This window comes from Salvelinus fontinalis, chromosome 13 (genome assembly GCF_029448725.1).
Source record: "Salvelinus fontinalis isolate EN_2023a chromosome 13, ASM2944872v1, whole genome shotgun sequence".
Taxonomy (NCBI): domain Eukaryota; kingdom Metazoa; phylum Chordata; class Actinopteri; order Salmoniformes; family Salmonidae; genus Salvelinus; species Salvelinus fontinalis.
This window is the reverse complement of record NC_074677.1, coordinates 44,264,642-44,283,204: the sequence shown is the minus strand read 5'-3', so window position 1 is coordinate 44,283,204 and position 18,563 is coordinate 44,264,642. Positions and strand designations below refer to the sequence as shown.

Sequence of the window (18,563 nt, the reverse complement as noted above, 5' to 3'; positions counted from 1 at the left end):
AGTAATTACACCTTGCTTTAAGGAAACCGGTAACTCCCCTTTTTCTATTAATTCTTGAAACATAGCAAGAATGAAAGGAATCAATTTATCATTGAATGCTTTATAAAACTTGATTATTAAACCATAATTTCCAGGGGACCTATTCTCCTTATGTCACGCCCTAACCATAGAAAGCCCTCTGTGTTCTCTATGGTGTATAGGTCATAGCGTGACTAGGGGGGTTTCTAGTGGTTGTATGGTTCCCAATATGAGGTAGCTGGTAGCCTCTAATTGGGGATCATATTTAGGTAGCCCTTTTTCCCACCTGTGTTTGTGGGATATTGTTTTGTGTGAGTGCATTCAGCACCACGTAGTTCACGGTCGTTGTATGTTTATTGTTTTGTTTAAGTTTTCACTGCAAATAAAGATGTGGAACTCAACACACGCTGCGCCTTGGTCCGTCCATTTGTCGTTCGTCGTAGTGAGGAGACCAAGGCGCAGCTTGATATGAATACATACTTTTTTTCATTGGGAGTATTATTAATCATTCTTTTACATATGGAAGTCTTTTCGCCTGCCCATTTTTCTAAATTAAAGAAATATTTTGTATTTTTCTCTCCCTCTTCCATCCGTTTTCGTCTTGATCTTACAAACGCTGCCCGGGCCTTTTCCTCGTAGATACAGTCTAACTGCATTTACAATGATGATAGATTGTTCATTTTCCAGTAACCTTTGCTAACTTTTTGTTGTTGACAAACCATGCATATTTATCTTTATTGAGATCCCTTTGTGGTCTGTTAAAATTGATGGTTCAATCGAGCCTGTATCAACCTTGTCAGCCATATCTTCAGATATCAGCCAGAAATCAATTTTGGGATTGTATAGATACATCTTTGGTACTCCATGTAAACATAATTTTATCTGGGTTCTTATGTCTCCAAATATCTAGAACACCTAACCTTAAAGAATATATGTCTATCTCACAAACATAATTGCTATCCTTAGGAGGCCATCTATCTAGATTATCATGTAAAACTGTATTAAATCTCCACCCCATATTACTTTTGCCAATGAAAATGTAGACATAATTTTACTTATTTTCCTCTCAATGTCTCTAAATAAAATACAGTTACTTGATTTGTTATTGGAAGCATAAGTTTTTACAACAATGAATTGAACATGGTTGACATCTACAAATGGTATAATCCATCTCCCTGTATTATCTGCTTCATGACTCAATATATGACCCTTAAAGTTGCCTTTTAAAATAGCGACACCTGCTGACCGATTAGTACCAAATATCATTCCCCCATTGACACTTCCAAAACGCAGTATCTGTGGAACAGGCATGAGTTTCTTGAATGAAATAAAAGTCGGCACTCTTACCCTTACAATACAAAAATAAAGATTTCCTTTTCAAAATATTATGGATTCCCCTGACATTAATAGAAAAAACAGAAATGAACATTTACTATCACAGTGACTATTTGAGGAATATTAAACTTGTATACGTTCAAATGAATCAGGGTCTGACAAAAATTAAAGTTCTTACTAGTTACAAATATAAACAGTCCTTTGCACCACACAAGTGGTTGACCTAAATAATATATTTTAATACAATTGCAAATAACATTGTACCATAGATTGGTAAAAATGAATAACCATCAAGCTAACATTAAGTGTCAGTGTGAATTTCCCTGCCAAAAAAAAAATGTATGCATAAAATAAGTTTGGCTCACACAAACAATGCTCATTCCTCAGGAAGTTTTATCAGATGCAAATAAAACTCAGTCCTGCACACCACACTTGATAAGTCCAGCAGTGAACAAACTAGGCGTCAGCGTGATTTTCCCTTCCATTAACAAAAGCCTTAGCTCGCGCAAAGTATGCACTTTTCCCTTCCTTCCTTGCTCTCTCAATTATCGGCCACAGACGATTCCGAGCTTCTTTGTCAAATGCTGTCAGATCCTCCTTGAACCTCAGGTTGTTCTTCTTTATAAAGTCATTTTTCTTTGCACTTTTCCATGTCATATCCCTCGCTGTCCTGGAGATGAATCTCATCATCACTGGTCGTGGTGGCTGGTTGTTTAACCCATCTCTCAGCCTACCCAGGCGGTGCACTACATCCAGAGAACCTGCAACAACATTTCGCTCCTCCTCCGGGACTATTGCCCTGCAAATGTCCTTCTCTCTTGCTTTGATGTTCTCGTCAGATTTTTCTGTTATTCCATAAATTCGAAGATTCTATCTTCGACTTATACCGGTCATTCTCGTTTACCTTTGACTCCATTTTAGTGAGATTCTTCTCCTGCTTTGCAACTTGAATGTTCAATGTTCCGTTCTGCTGCTTCAGAGTTTTTACTTCCTCAGCACTGAAATCAATCGATTTCTTCAGGTTAAAGATACTGATAGTGTTCTTTTACACCAAATTCGTGATGTCATCTGCGCTCTCTTTGATTTTAGCCATGAGGATGCGGACGATGTTGTCCTGTAGCTGGCTCATTGATGGTTCACTTCTCAGCGTCTTTGGAAGTTGCTCCTTGGTTGGGGTATTCGGGTATGAATCGCATTCACCCCCCTTTTTTACACTGCAAGCATATGAGTGAGTTTCAACAATGCCTCTTTTCTCCTTGGAAGTTTCAACATCCATTATCTCCGCAACAGTTTGGTCATGTCCTGATTCCATGCTACTAGCTATGAAGACGTTAGCAGGCTAACTGAACTACACACGCTGACACTTTTCGATAGCTAGCTTGTTCGTTGGAAATCGTCAAAAATATATTTCAATGGCCCCCTTCGTTTTTTTGTTGTCAAATAATATATATATATTTTTTAAATGTACAAAGTAAAATATTAAAAGCATTAAAATTGGGATGTTTCCCAGGTATTCACACAACATACTCCACACTTGCAAAGTGAAAGTTTAGAGAAAAGTTCTGAAATTAAGTAGCAAACAGAAGAAAAGCAGAATTGAGTCCAATTATAATGCGAAAAATTTAATGTTCTATGGTTCAATTCCATTTCTGAATGTCTGAAGAATAATTAATATTGTTCCTCCACTTCCTTGTGGCAGGCGCAGCAGCACACTGCCCTCCAAAGACTGCAAAAAAATTGCCGGACTGCCCCTTTCCTTGCTCTGCATGGAACATCCAGTGTCACATCCTTGGTGACGTGTGGGGTGACATCCGGGATGACCACAGCAACATCCTCTGGAAAAGGAAAAAAGAGGGACAGAATGTAAGCAAATGCAAACCGTAGGTTCTAAACACTGGCCAGTTGAAAGGTTCTACTAAGATGTCATGACAAACGGCACCTGTCAGAGTGCTCTCTAAGTGTTACTCACCTGCTTGGATGTTAGCTGGCAGAGGGGCGAAGACGGCCATCGTGAGAGTCCTTCCTTCAGGTGTGACGTCAACTACCTCCAAGAGGGAAGAGATGGGCTTTGCCTCTGTGTAAGTGGTGATGTCTACAACCTCCAGGTGGAAAGAAGCCTGGTCTGCTTCTGTATTAGCGGTGATGTCCACATCCTCCAGGTGGGAAGAAGCCTGGTCTGCCTTTATGTTAGTGGTGATGTCCACAACCTCCAGGTGGGAAGAAGCCTGGTCTGCCTCTATGTTAGGGGTGATGTCCACAACGTCCAGGTGGGAGGATGCCGGGTCTGCGTCTGTGTTACGGGTGACAACAACAATCCTGATGAGATCTATTACTACAAGTCACCAAGATGTCATCAGAACAGGCATCTGTCAGAGTGCTCTCTATCATTGCTACTCACCTGCTTGGTTGTCAGCTGGTAGTGTGGTGGAGACGGCCACCGCGAGGACAGGGGGGACTGGTAGGGTGGCTGCAGGGGCCTGGAAGCACCCCTGCACCTCGTCAGCCACAAAGGCACAGACAGAGCTCATATAAAAAGGGCTCTGGAGGTCATCCATGGAGAAGGACCGACTGATTCTCCCGAGGATCGACCGCACAGAGTCAAAAGCAGCAGCCCGGGAGAAAGGGATGTGAGGGGAAGGGTCCTTTAACATGCAGGAGAGCTTCTCCTCTACGGCCGCCACCATGCCCACGGCCATCCCGCTTGTAAGGATTGGGTGCTCTGAATGGCCTTCCTCTGTCTGAAGCCACAGGGCCAATAGGAGCCTGGGCACCACCTCCACCACCACCTGAGATGGGCTGAGCAGGTTGCTACGGGGCTCATTGGACTGCTTGCCCAGAATGCTCCTCACAGCTCTCTCCACGATGCTGTGGACCTTAGGATCGCTGAAATCAACAAAAAGGAGAAGACAAAGCTAAACGATGTGCAATGTTCTCACATAGAACACTGTCTTAGTCTGTTTCTGCCTAGTTACAGATGTGTAGATAAATGGATCAAGTCATATGCAGGGCAGTACATGGAACTCACATGTCAGCTGGCGAGGTGGGGTGCATGGAGCGGCGGAGCTTGCAGATTGCCTCGTGCTCTATGTCCATCATTTTTAGGCAAGTGTTTACTTCCCAGGCCTGCAGTATGAAACAGGAAGTCCCATTAGTGTAATTTCACAACATATCTATCCTGCTGTGCTAACTAGTTGTTGAAAGGCTAGAAAAGAGCTCACTAACTTGTAGTATGTCTCTAAATCTCATTCTCTTACCAGCCGAGCGAGGTCGTTTCCCTCCTCCAGGGTTTCCTTCCACACCCTTCAAATAAAACACAGAGCAATTCAACTATCCTGGCTCCTGATTTTTCTGTTGTTTATTTTACCCACACCTCCTGGAGTGCTGCTGGTGGCAGGGAATGGCAGTGAAGGTGAGTGCTGACGTGGTACTCACCTCTCCCTAAGGGATTTTTTGCCCTGAGAGACCAGCCAGTTGCTCATGTGCTCCGTGGTGACATGGGGCGGGACCTGGCCTTGACTCTGGAGCAGCAGATAGTGGACCATGAGCTTCTTCTGCAAGATGAGGTAAGGTGTGAGACCGTGCCACGAAATACCATATCATGTGCTTTCAGAAGGGCCTCTCGCAACATTTCACAACTGCTCATGCCTGACAATTTGCAAGTGATATTAAGAACTCTTATGACCAACTTCTCTAAACTGTCTTGAAATACAACTCTCTTTCTGTTGTTTATGTTTTTGTGGGATGAATCTTACCTGTTTATTGTAATATGTTTCCTCCCAGCAGGCCTGCAGAGTCTGAAAATAAAGGCTGCTTCTACAGAATTCCTTTGAAGATAATGAAAATAATTATGCTTTGTTATGCACAGGCATTTACAGTATGCTAAAATTAATTTATCCTAAGATTACCTTTGTGGGACCATAAGTAAACTCCGGAATGCAGCAAACCCTATCCATGGTAAGATGGGGAAGAAATGCAGCGCTATAGATTTACGGGATGCTCTAGAGATTACAGGAATGACTTAAAGTCGTGAATGATCAATGACTGTGGAGTCGTCCAATATGCTGCACTTAGAAGTGAGTTGTAGGCGATGTTTGGCGCAAAATAGAATGTTTACATTCTATTGCCATGGAGAAATGGAATGTGTAGAACCTGTATAATTGGGTATGCTTCTATGTCTTTATTTCGTGAAAGATTAAGCTCTTTATTATGTCATAATGTGTATATCATCTACTGCATCTTGCCATCTTTATGTAATACATGTATCACTAGCCACTTTAAACTATGCCACTTTATGTTTATATACCCTACATTACTCATCTCATATGTATATACTGTACTCTATACCATCTACTGCATCTTGCCTATGCCGTTCTGTACCATCACTCATTCATATATCTTTATGTACATATTCTTTATCCCTTTACACTTGTGTGTATAAGGTAGTAGTTGTGGAATTGTTAGGTTAGATTACTTGTTGGTTATTAATGCATTGTCGGAACTAGAAGCACAAGCATTTCGCTACACTCGCATTAACATCTGCTAACCATGTGTTTGTGACAAATACAATTTGAATTGATTTGATATGAGGATGTAGGAGCCCGTCCCGATTCATGACGCGATTATCCAGGTGCATGTTGCTTAGACCTACTAATCCAACCTTGGTGTCACGTTCCTGACCTATTTCTGTTAGTTTGTTGTATGTGTTAGTTGGTCAGGACGTGAGTTTGGGTGGGCATTCTATGTTTTCTGTTTCTATGTTGGTTTAAGGGTTGCCTGGTATGGCTCTTAATTAGAGGCAGGTGTTTGGCGTTCCTCTAATTGAGAGTCATATTTAGGTAGGTTGTTTCACTGTGTTCGTTGTGGGTGGTTGTCTCCTGTGTCAGTGTTTGTCGCACCATACGGGACTGTTCGGTTTGTTTTGTACATCGTCATTTTGTGTAGTCTATTTTTCCCTGTTCGTGCGTTCTTCATGTTTATGTGAGTTCGTCATCCAGGTCTGTCTACACCGTTTGTTGTTTTGTTAGTTTATAGTCAAGTTCGTGTTTTCGTGTTTTCTTTAAATAAATTATGTGTTCACAACCCGCTGCGCCTTGGTTCCATCACTACTCCTCCTTTTCGGTTGAAGAGGAGGAGGACCACCGTTACACTTGGTTTACAAGTTAAATACATAGATTTGTATAGGCATATATAAACAATCGACCACATCCATTTAAAACAATGATTGTCAATTGAAAATGTGGTTGTTGTGTTATCCTGTTGTGAGTTCCAGTCCCCTTAAGCACATTATTCCAATATTTCCGAGCTCTGAATGAACACTTTTACAAAGATATTCGGTTAAAAATAAGAGTATGAATGACAATAAACGTATGACTTGGATTGTATGCATAACAGTGTAGTAAACAATATCGTTCAGCGTGGGAACTTTTGGTGTTTGGAAAGTATCCGTTATAAGTCTCCATGGCACGTATCACTTCGTTGTCTTGTTGGTAATAGTAAAAATGCATGACAGTCCGCATTGTAATGGTCTAACAGGTGTTTTTCATTTGGTTTCTCACATTAAACAGACATTTGAGAACGGAATTGCTTACAGTTGTACCTATGATGCACTAAAGCTGTACAGTGTAATTTCAATAGTCAGTTTCAATTATTTGCAGATGTATTCCCTATTATTTACATATCGAAAGATGTAACATTTGAAATGAATGTGGCAGAACAGTTTAGCATAGAGTTCCTGTGGGAGTCTTCTCCTTCAGTCTTTTTGCCTCCTAGGCCTCGTTTCTCATGACTTGGGATTTCCCCAGTGCCAACTCCACATGAGATGGCCGCTGTCTACTGTCATGTGGTGCTTAATGACAGATATTGCTCTGCCGATATAGCTGCTGTCCATGGTCCTGAAATATACAATCTTGGCTATTTGCATATGTACGACCGTCCAAACTTGACCCCCCACACATACACACACATTAATGCTAATTTCACACACACTTTATTCCAAGTGTGTTTGTGTTTGAATAAAGAGCCGAAGAATGAAATCAATGTGTGGATGTTGATTGGACAATGTATATGTGCTTTTAAATAAGGCAATGTTTATATGACCCCTTTCAAAGAGTTGCTCATTTATCACTTTCTTGCAGATATACAGTGCCCTCAGAAAGTGTTCATACCCCTTAACTTATTTCTCATTTTGTTTTCTTACAGCCTGAATTCCAAATTGATTAAATTATAGTTTTTTTATCATCTCACCCAGCTACAGACAATACCCCATAATGACAAAGTGAAAACATGTTTCAATTTTATTTTTCAAATGTATTGAAAATGAAATACAGAAATATCTCATTTACATAGTATTGACAATACATGTTAGAATCACCTTTGGCAGCTATTAAAGCTGTGAGTCTTTCTGGGTAAGTCTCCAAGAGCTTTGCACCCCTGGATTGTACCATATTTGCAATATCACACCTACACACCTACTTTGCAAACACACCTACTCATTTAAGGGTTTTAATTTACTTTTACAATTGTTTACATTTTAGAATAATAGTGAACACATCAAAACTATGAAATAGCACAATTGGAATCATGTAGTAAGCAAAAACGTGTATAACAAATCAAAATATATTTGAGATTTCAGATTCTTCGAAGTAGCCATCCTTTTCCTTGATGACCGCTTTGCACACTCTTGGCATTCTCTCAAACCTTTTCATGAGGTAGTCACCTGGAATGCATTTCAATTAACAGGTGTACCTTCTTAAAAGTTAATTTGTGGAATTTCTTTCCTTATTAAAGCGTTTGAGCCAATAGGTTGTGTTGTGACAAGGTAGGGATGGTTTACAGAAGATATTCCTATTTGGTAAAAGACCAAGTCCATATCATGCCAAGAACAGCTGAAAAAAGCAAAGAGAACCAACAGTCCATCATTACTTAAGACATGAAGGTCAGTCAATATGGAATATTTCAAGAACTTTGAACGTTTCTTCTAGTGCAGTCGCAAAAACCATGAAGCGCTATGATGAAACTGGGTCTCCTGAGGAAGACCCAGAGTTACCTCTGCTGCAGAGGATAAATTCAGTAGAGTTAACTGCACCTCAGATTGGAGCCCAAATGAATGCTTCACAGAGTTCAAGAAACACACACATCTCAACATGCACTGTTCAGAGGAGACTGCGTGAATCAGGCCTTCATGGTCGAATTGCTCCATTGAAACCACTACTAAAGGACATACACCAATAATAAGAATAGACTTGCTTGGGCCAAGAAACACGGGCAATAGACCTTAGACTGGTGTAAATCTGTCCTTTGGTCTGATGAGTCCAAATGTGAGATTACATGTGTGTAAAGAATCCAGGGTGTTTAGTTGGGTCTACTCTTCATTATAAAACTATTTGTTGAATGGTTTAAAATCCGTCAGAAGCTGCTTTCAATTCAGGGTAGCTTTGAAAAAGTCTTGACAGAGACAGAGCTTGTTTTGTCAAGGAAAGTGAAAAGGACTGAGGCAAAGTAAAATGGAAAATACATGGAAAGGAACATGGAAGAACCTCAAAGAATATTGCATTTTTGAGATCATGTAACATCAAACATAACATCAAAATGCATCTTATATTCCTGCCCTTAAAAAAACCCACATGATTTCAACTAACATTTTATGTGAAAACATGTTTTGGAACACAACGTGATCACGTTTTCACATAGTGTAGTTTAATGTAATCACATGTTGCTTTACATGTTATCACATTATTTTCACATAAGATTACATGAAAACATGCTCTTGGAAAACTTCCCATGTTCACATGTGAAATTCATGTGGTTTTGGCGTAAACACCCTGCAGTTCCACACTCAAGGTTCTTAATATTTCAATCCAAGATGGCGTAGCAGTCAGATGTCCTTTGTCCTCGTCTTGTCCCGTGTATATATATTTTATATATTTTTCTTCGCATATCTTTTTATATATATTTTTTTTTCTTCTTAAAAACTCAACTTCAAAACACTCTCCTGCAACCCACCTCACCAAATGTGGTGCGGATCTGTTTTTTTTCCTCAAAAGTATTATTCACCTCGTATCCGAAATCTACAACAGAAGCTAGCCAGAAGTTAGCCAGCTCACAAGCTAACGTTAGTAGTTCAGCTAACCACAGCTAGCGCTCATCAGCTATCCTTTAGCTCGGAAAACTATTGCCAGTTTTGTACAACGCGACTCAGACCAGAGCATACCAGACCTATTTTCTCACTATAACTATTTTGACAATTGGATTGGTCCCCTCTACCACACGGAACCCCACTAATCTACCGACGGAATTGCACGGTGTGGCTAAAAACAGACCTCCATCTTCTGCTAGCTTGCTACCCATGACTAGCTGTCTGAATCACGAAGCTAGCACCAGTTAGCAAACACAATTCTACAATTCACAACCTCTCTTTCGCCACCGCCATCCGGCTTGGATTCTCTGTCGACACGACCACGTCTGGTCTGCAGACGAATACCCCATCCGCTGTGCCCTCAACCGGCCTCCGTCTGAGCAGACCCCCTCCGTCTGAGCAGACCACCCCCCGGGCTACTAACTTTAAACGCCGCGGGCTAGCTTAGTGGAGGCCTCACTGCGCTATCTACGGCTGCCCCTTGGACACTATGATCACTCGGCTACATAGCTGATGCCTGCTTGACTGTCCATTAATTCACGGTACTCCATTCCGTTTATTTGTGTTTTATCTGTCGGCTCTGTGCTTTAACTCAGGATCTGTGTGTAGTTAATCCGACCCTCTCTGCCTGGTCGTCGCCATTTTTACCTGCTGTTGCTGTGTTAGCTGACTAGCTGCTGTTATCTCACCTGTTGTTTTAGCTAGCTCTCCCAATCAAGACCTGCAATCACTTTATGCCTTATTGTATGTCTCTCTCAAATATCAATATGCCTTGCATACTGTTGTTCAGGCTAGTTATCATTGTTTTGGTTTGCAATGGACCCCGTAGTTCCACTCTCCGTACCTCTGATACCTCCTTTGTCCCACCCCCCACACATGCGGTGACCTCACCCATTGAGACCAGCATGTCCAGAGATACAACCTCTCTTATCATCACCCAGTGCCTGGGCTTGCCTCCGCTGTACCCGTGCCCCACCATACCCTGGTCTGCACATTATGCCCAGAATCTATTCTACCACGCCCATAAATCTGCTCCTTTTATTCCTTGTCCCCAACGCTCTAGGCGACCAGTTTTGATAGCCTTTAGCCGCACCCTCATCCTACTACTCCTCTGTTCCTCGGGTGATGTGGAGGTAAACCCAGGCCCTGCATGTCCCCAGTCACCCTCATTTGTTGACTTCTGTGATCGAAAAAGCCTTGGCCTTATGCATGTCAACATCAGAAGCCTCCTCCCTAAGTTTGCCTTACTCACCGCTTTAGCACACTCTGCCAACCCTGATGTCCTTGCCGTTTCCGAATCCTGGATTAGGAAGGCCACCAAAAATTCTGAGATTTCCATACCCAACTATAACACTTTCCGTCAAGATAGAACTGCCAAAGGGGGAGGAGTTGCAATCTACTGCAGAGATAGCCTGCAAAGTTCTGTCATACTTTCCAGGTCTATGCCCAAACAGTTCGAACTTCTAATTTTAAAAATTAATCTCTCCAGAAATAAGTCTCTCACTGTTGCCGCCTGCTACCGAACCCCCTCAGCTCCCAGCTGTGCCCTGGACACCATCTGTGAATTGATCGCTCCCCATCTAGCTTCAGAGTTTGTTCTGTTAGGTGACCTAAACTGGGATATGCTTAACACCCCGGCAGTCCTACAATCTAAGCTTGATGCCCTCAATCTCACTCAAATCATCAAGGAACCCACCAGGTACAACCCTAAATCCGTAAACATGGGCACCCTAATAGACATTATCCTGACCAACTTGCCCTCCAAATACACCTCTGCTGTCTTCAATCAAGATCTCAGCGATCACTGCCTCATTGCCTGTATCCGCCACGGGTCCGCGGCCAAACGACCACCCCTCATCACTGTCAAACGCTCCCTAAAACACTTCTGCGAGCAGGCCTTTCTAATCGACCTGGCCCGGGTACCCTGGAAGGATATTGACCTCATCCCGTCAGTTGAGGATGCCTGGTCATTCTTTAAAAGTTACTTCCTCACCATATTAGACAAGCATGCTCCGTTCAAAAAATGCAGAACCAAGAACAGATATAGCCCTTGGTTCACTCCAGACCTGACTGCCCTCGACCAGCACAAAAACATCCTATGGCAAACTGCAATAGCATCAAAGAGCCGCCGCAATATGCAACTGTTCAGGGAAGTCAGGAACCAATACACGCAGTCAGTCAGGAAAGCAAAGGCCAGCTTTTTCAAGCAGAAATTTGCATCCTGTAGCTCTAACTCCAAAAAGTTCTGGGAGACTGTAAAGTCCATGGAAAACAAGAGCACCTCCTCCCAGCTGCCCACTTCACTGAGGCTAGGTAACACGGTCACCACTGATAAGTCCGTGATAATCGAAAACTTCAACAAATATTTCTCAATGGCTGGCCATGCCTTCCTCCTGGCGACTCCAACCTTGGCCAACAGACCCACTGGCTCCAGGTCATCTACAAGGCTATGCTAGGTAAAGTGCCGCCTTATCTCAGTTCACTGGTCACGATGGCTACACCCACCCGTAGCACGCGCTCCAGCAGGTGTATCTCACTGATCATCCCTAAAGCCAAAACCTCATTTGGACGCCTTTCCTTCCAGTTCTCTGCTGCCTGCGACTGGAACGAATTGCAAAAATCTCTGAAGTTGGAGACTTTTATCTCCCTCAACAACTTTAAAAATCTGCTATCCGAGCAGCTAACCGATCGCTGCAGCTGTACATAGTCCATCTGTAAACTACCCACCCAATTTACCTACCTCACCCCCCATACTGCTTTTATTTATTTACTTTTCTGCTCTTTTGCACACCAGTATCTCTTCTTGCACATGATCATCTGATGATTTATCACTCCAGTGTTAATCTGCTAAATTGTAATTACTCGATTTATTGCCTACCGCATGCCTTTTGCACACATTGTATATAGATTCTCTTTTTTTTCTACCATGTTATTGACTTGTTTATTGTTTACTCCATGTGTAACTCTGTGTTGTTGTCTGTTCACACTGCTATGCTTTATCTTGGCCAGGTCGCAGTTGCAAATGAGAACTTGTTCTCAACTAGCCTACCTGGTTAAATAAAGGTGAAATAAAATAAAACAATAAAAAATAATGCTTTCAAATGCACATGTACGATTGTGCATGTGTAATGGGTTGAAAACAAAGCCACTAAAAACAGACACCCATTTATTATACCCCCCCCCCCCCCCCCAATTTGTTTATGTATTTGTCTTAATTAATCTAAATTGTATTTTCTTCATACTTTAGCGTTAGCAGTCCATCCGGCCAATAGATGGCGGTATTGCACTGTTGTAGCAGGAGAAACAACAAGTTCTGCCAAGCGCTCACCATTCTGCAGAATAAGGATCAGAACTTTACAGAGGTAAACTGTGTCTGTTCTTTTTACTATTACAGGTATGTAACAGAACTTCCAAACGTTCAAATATATTCACGATATGTAAAAACATGCTATTTAACAACTTTGTCAAGATATTATCACGTTAGGAAAGGTTTTGTTTTGGCTTTGTGTCGAAATGAGTGAGAGAGGAACATGATTTACATTGATGCTAGCTGAGGTAAAAAACGATTTACGAGTCACAGAGACTATGTTTACTGAGTAGCTTACTTGTACTGGATTTTGTCTAGGATATTTTTTTATAAAGAATCCATTTGTTAGGGATTTCTGAGTTTGTTTTACATGTTATTGGTTTTGTGTAAAATTGTGCTCACTAGCTGGCCGAGCACGCTCAGTCTGGTGGACTTTTAGTGCATACAGTGAGAGAGACGATTTTCTATAGGTGCCACTATCTTAAAGCTGAATGTATTGTTGTCAGTTTTCTATCGAGGTAGCGGTATATAGAAAAACATTCAGTTATTTATGTTTTCATATATAGGTGTTTCTATTGTATGAATGTGAAATACAATGTGGTTTTCATGTGAAACCATACGCTAAGACAGGGTTATTTGTGGAACATTTTTGAATTCTGCTTTAGGTAAAGTGTATTTATGTTGTGTAATTTAAAGTGTGCACTTGTTTGATGTGAATATTTTCAAAGTACTGACAAGAAAATAGACAATTGAACAAGAGAAAAAAACATTCTTCAGAATAAAGAAAGCGGCAGAACTTTTCAGACGTAAACTTGTGTCCGTTCTTTTTACTATTGCAGGCCACCTCAGCTACACATGCACTCTGTCTGCAAACGCATCGACGCATGCACATACACATGGACAGACACACACTAATGTTCTCTCTCTTGTGTTTGTCAGCAGTTCATCGTGGCCCTGTCATTCGCCTCCTTCACCAAAGCTCAGTCAGGGACCTACATGAAGAGTGCCATCACTCAGAGAGACACTTTGACCTGTCCAGCTCTCTCATCGGACTCATAGACGGCAGCTTTGAGATGGGTATCAACAATAACATTAAGTTGCTTGAGAATTCATGTATTTAAAACCAGATACAGACTACAGTATGATCCATTTTTTTTGTGGTTCAATCAGAGTCTGCTCTCAATACTGTCCAGTTTTATAGTTGTTCCTAATAATTGATTGACTGGCGTTTGTCCATAACTCTACTGTCAAACCCCTAACATTGTTGTACGTGATGCTATGTTGTTGCAGCCTAGTATCCAAACTGATATGCCATTTTTAGTTTAAAAAAAAACTGTGTTTATCATTTGCAATTCCTGGCTACTGTAGTGTTGTGGTTTCTTGCAGGTAACCTGCTGTGGTCAGCCATTTTTGGGCGAAGCTGCACCGGCCCAGGCTCATTGCTATGGGCTGTTTCCTCATGGCTGTAGGATCCTTCCTCACAGGCCTGCCACACTTCTTCATGGGACGGTAAAACAACTGAAATACTGGTTAAACTTGTACTTGTAGAGATACTCCAATGCGGAGGATAGTTTTACTTTAGAAATAAAGAAATGTATCCAGTTGTTGATTAATCTCAGTTAACTTAGAACTAAAGTCTTGCGTAATTGGTCAGCTGCTTGATTATGTTTTGGGGTCATACATGTTATGTGAAGGGATTAAGAGATACTATAACTGTGACGTGGTAAGGTTGGAACCAGGTGCAGAGAAGAGACCAGAAGATGAAGCAGTGGTTCCAACCAGTGTCTGCACCCCTCAAAGGCCCATTTAACTGCCAAGAGCTCCCGGTTGCCTACATCGTAGTTGCCTTCCGCTGGTCGAGAACCGCTTGGAGAGAAAGGCGCATGGGTGCAGTTTCTTGTCCTCCTCGTTCGCTGTGAAAGGACCGCCCCAGCTCCGGTGTCCGAGGCGTCCACCTCTACCACAAAGGGACGAGTAGGATCAGGATGAACGAGGATGGGTCCGGAGGTGAAACGTCCCTTGAGCTCTATGAATGCCCTGTCAGCCTCGGGATTCCAGCAAAAACCTGCTTGAGTGAGGTGGGACAGGGCTGTATGTGTTCCGGAAGGGTTTTTGGGGAAGATCAGGATGTCGTCGAGGTAAACAAAGACGAACCGATTCAACATTTCCCTAAGAGTGTCATTGATCAATGCCTGAACGACTGCTGGTGAGTTAGATATTCCGAAGGTCATGACTAGATACTCAGTGACCACTGGGAGTGTTAAAGGCAGTTTTCCACTCATCTCCCTGATTCTCACCAGATTTTAAGCGTTGCGGAGGTCCAGTTTGGTGAAGAATTGGGCTCCTAGGGCCAACTCCAAGGCGGCGGACATCGTGTAGGGGGTAACGATTCTTGATCGTAATCCTTTTCAGCCCTCTGTAATCGATGCAAGGACTGAAGTTTGGGTCAGAGACAGAGAGACAAGGGATGCGTTTAGACAGGCAGCCCAATTATGATATTTGTTCCACTAATTGGTCTTTTGAACAATCACATTAGATATTTTCGCATCAGCTCTTTTTCAGAGCATATCTGATTGGTCAAAATACAAATTACTAAAAAAAATGACTGAATTGGGCTGCCTGTCTCAACGCAGCCATAGAAACCTGGACATGCTCCAACTGAAATGTTCCCTCCTGTCAGTAAGTAGTAGTAAGTAATTGCTGATTGACAGTAAAGTATTATTTTGATATATGGAAAAAATATGGTATGCAATTCCTATGTAGAGAAGCTTCTCTGGTACTTGTTCAATATGACTTCAACTTTTAAAGGGTACTCTTTTTTTCTTTCTTTCTTTATATATATATTTTTTAAATTAACAAATATCATCAAACAAAAGAGGAATAGTCACATGCAAACAAGCATAATAACAAACTATTTAAATTGCCAGGAATCCTAAACAAACAAATCATATCCATTAATAATACAACAAGTTTGAATTGCCTTTTTGTTTTTCATTTTAGTTAAAATGGTGCCATATTGTTTAAACTTATTTATAAAGTGAAAAAAGTTAGGTTTTGAATTAGACCATTTGCATTTGTGAATATGAAATGTACCTAGTATTATTAGCAGGTGAATTAAATATACTACATCTTTATTTACGTTAGAATTTCTGAAATAAATCATTATATCAAAACGGTATCAAAATTCGGTATGTCAATCCAAAACATTCTGCTATAAATACAGGTAAAAAACAAATGCAAAATGGTCTCCTCCATTCCACAGAAATTAGTTATATTCAATATTCAGCTTGTTTCACGCCCTGACCATAGAGAGCCCTCGGGGTTCTCTATGGTGTTTTAGGTCAGGGCGTGACTAGGGAAGTTTCTAGGTATTATATTTCTATGTTGGTGTGTGTGTATGGTTCCCAATTGGAGGCAGCTGAAAATCGTTACCTCTAATTGGGGATCATACTTAGTGTGTCCTTTTTCCCACCTGCGATGTGGGATATTGTTTGTGTGAGTGCCTATGTGCGCTATGTGTTTCACGATCGTTATAGCTTTGTTGTTTTTGGAAGTTTCACTATTAAAATGTGGAACTCTACTCACGCTGCACCTTGGTCTAATTATTCATACAACGGTCATGACAGAATATCCCACCATTACAGGACCGAGCCTTCCAGCGACAGTCCGGAGCCTTCCAGCGACGGTGTCCAGGCACGGCATCCAGTCCCGCTCGATGGCCGGAACCTTCCTCGGTGCCCAGTCCGGGTACGGCGTTCAGCCCCGCTCGATGACCGGAACCTTCCTCGGCGTCGGTGCCCAGTCCGGCTCCACGGCCGGATCCGCGATCTGAGCGGGAGCTACGTCCCGCACCGGAGCCGCCACCGACGCTAGTTGCCCACCCTAACCCTCCCCATCTAGTTTCAGGTTTTGCGGTCAGAGTCCGCACCTTTGGGGGGGGTACTGTCACGCCCTGACCATAGAGAGCCCTCAGGGTTCTCTATGGTGTATAGGTCATAGCGTGACTAGGGGGGTTTCTAGCGTTTGTATGGTTCAACACACTCTGCGCCTTGGTCCGTCCATTATCACGACCATGACACCTTAAGTCTGTTAATACAGTTTTTTATCTCAATTTCAGATAACTCATCACAAAAATCCCTGAAATCATTATCTATCTTCTTAGCAATGTTTGCTACATTGTCTAAGATCCATATTGGAAGTTGGCTGGGCTAATGTATACAGATTCTGATAAAACTGGGCAACATGCTGAGAGATTTCTTTTGGATTTTCATTGGGAGTATTATTAATCATTCTTTTACATATGGAAGTCTTTTCGCCTGCCCTTTTTTCTAAATTAAAGAAATATTTTGTATTTTTCTCTCCCTCTTCCATCCGTTTTCGTCTTGATCTTACAAACGCTGCCCGGGCCTTTTCCTCGTAGATACAGTCTAACTGCATTTGCAATGATGATAGATTGTTCATTTTCCAGTAACCTTTGCTAACTTTTTGTTGTTGACAAACCATGCATATTTATCTTTATTGAGATCCCTTTGTGGTCTGTTAAAATTGATGGTTCAATCGAGCCTGTATCAACCTTGTCAGCCATATCTTCAGATATCAGCCAGAAATCTATTTCGGGATTGTATAGATACATCTTTGGTACTCAATGTAAACATAATTTTACCAGGGTTCTTATGTCTCCAAATATCTAGAACACCTAACCTTAAGGAATATATGTCTATCTCACAAACATAATTGCTATCCTTAGGAGGCCATCTATCTAGATTATCATGTAAAACTGTATTAAATCTCCACCCCATATTACTTTTGCCAATGAAAATGTAGACATAATTTTACTTATTTTCCTCTCAATGTCTCTAAATAAAATACAGTTACTTGATTTGTTATTGGAAGCATAAGTTTTTACAACAATGAATGGAACATGGTTGACATACTACCAATAGTATAATCCATCTCCCTGTATTATCTGCTTCATGACTCAATATATGACCCTTAAAGTTGCCTTTTAAAAGAGCGACACCTGCTGACCGATTAGTACCAAATATCATTCCCCCATTGACACTTCCAAAACGCAGTATCTGTGGAACAGGCATGAGTTTCTTGAATGAAATAAAAGTCGTCACTCTTACCCTTACAATACAAAAATAAAGATTTCCTTTTCAAAATATTACGGATTCCCCTGGCATTAATAGAAAAAACATAAATGGACATTTACTATCACAGTGACTATATGAGGAATATTAAACTTGTATACGTTCAAATGAATCAGGGTCTGACAAAAATAAAAGTTCTTACTAGTTACAAATATAAACAGTCCTTTGCACCACGCAAGTGGTTGACCTAAATTATATATTTTAATACAATTGCAAATAACATTGTACCATAGATTGGTAAAAATGAATAACCATCAAGCTAAAATGAAGTGTCAGTGTGAATTTCCCTGCCATAAAAAAAATATATGCATAAAATAAGTTTGGCTCACACAAACAATGCTCATTCCTCAGGAAATATAAAGTTTTATCAGATGCAAATACAACTCAGTCCTTCACACCACACTTGATAAGTCCAGCAATCAACAAACTAGGCGTCAGCGTGAATTTCCCTTCCATTAACAAAAGCCTTAGCTTGCACAAAGTATGCACTTTTCCCTTCCTTCCTTGCTCTCTCAATTATCGGCCACAGACGATTCCGAGCTTCTTTGTCAAATGCTGTCAGATCCTCCTTGAACCTCAGGTTGTTCTTCTTTAAATAGATATTTTTCTTTGCACT

The 18,563-nt window shown here is 41.4% G+C and overlaps 1 long non-coding RNA gene across 1 annotated transcript; it reads left to right on the top strand.

Moving 5' to 3' along the window:
- Positions 1-12,737: 12,737 nt before the first annotated feature.
- LOC129868763 (uncharacterized) lies at positions 12,738-18,059 on the top strand. Its single transcript, XR_008761811.1, has 3 exons — positions 12,738-12,881; positions 13,734-14,303; positions 14,523-18,059. It is a non-coding gene; the product is annotated as an uncharacterized LOC129868763 (long non-coding RNA).
- Positions 18,060-18,563: the final 504 nt, after the last annotated feature.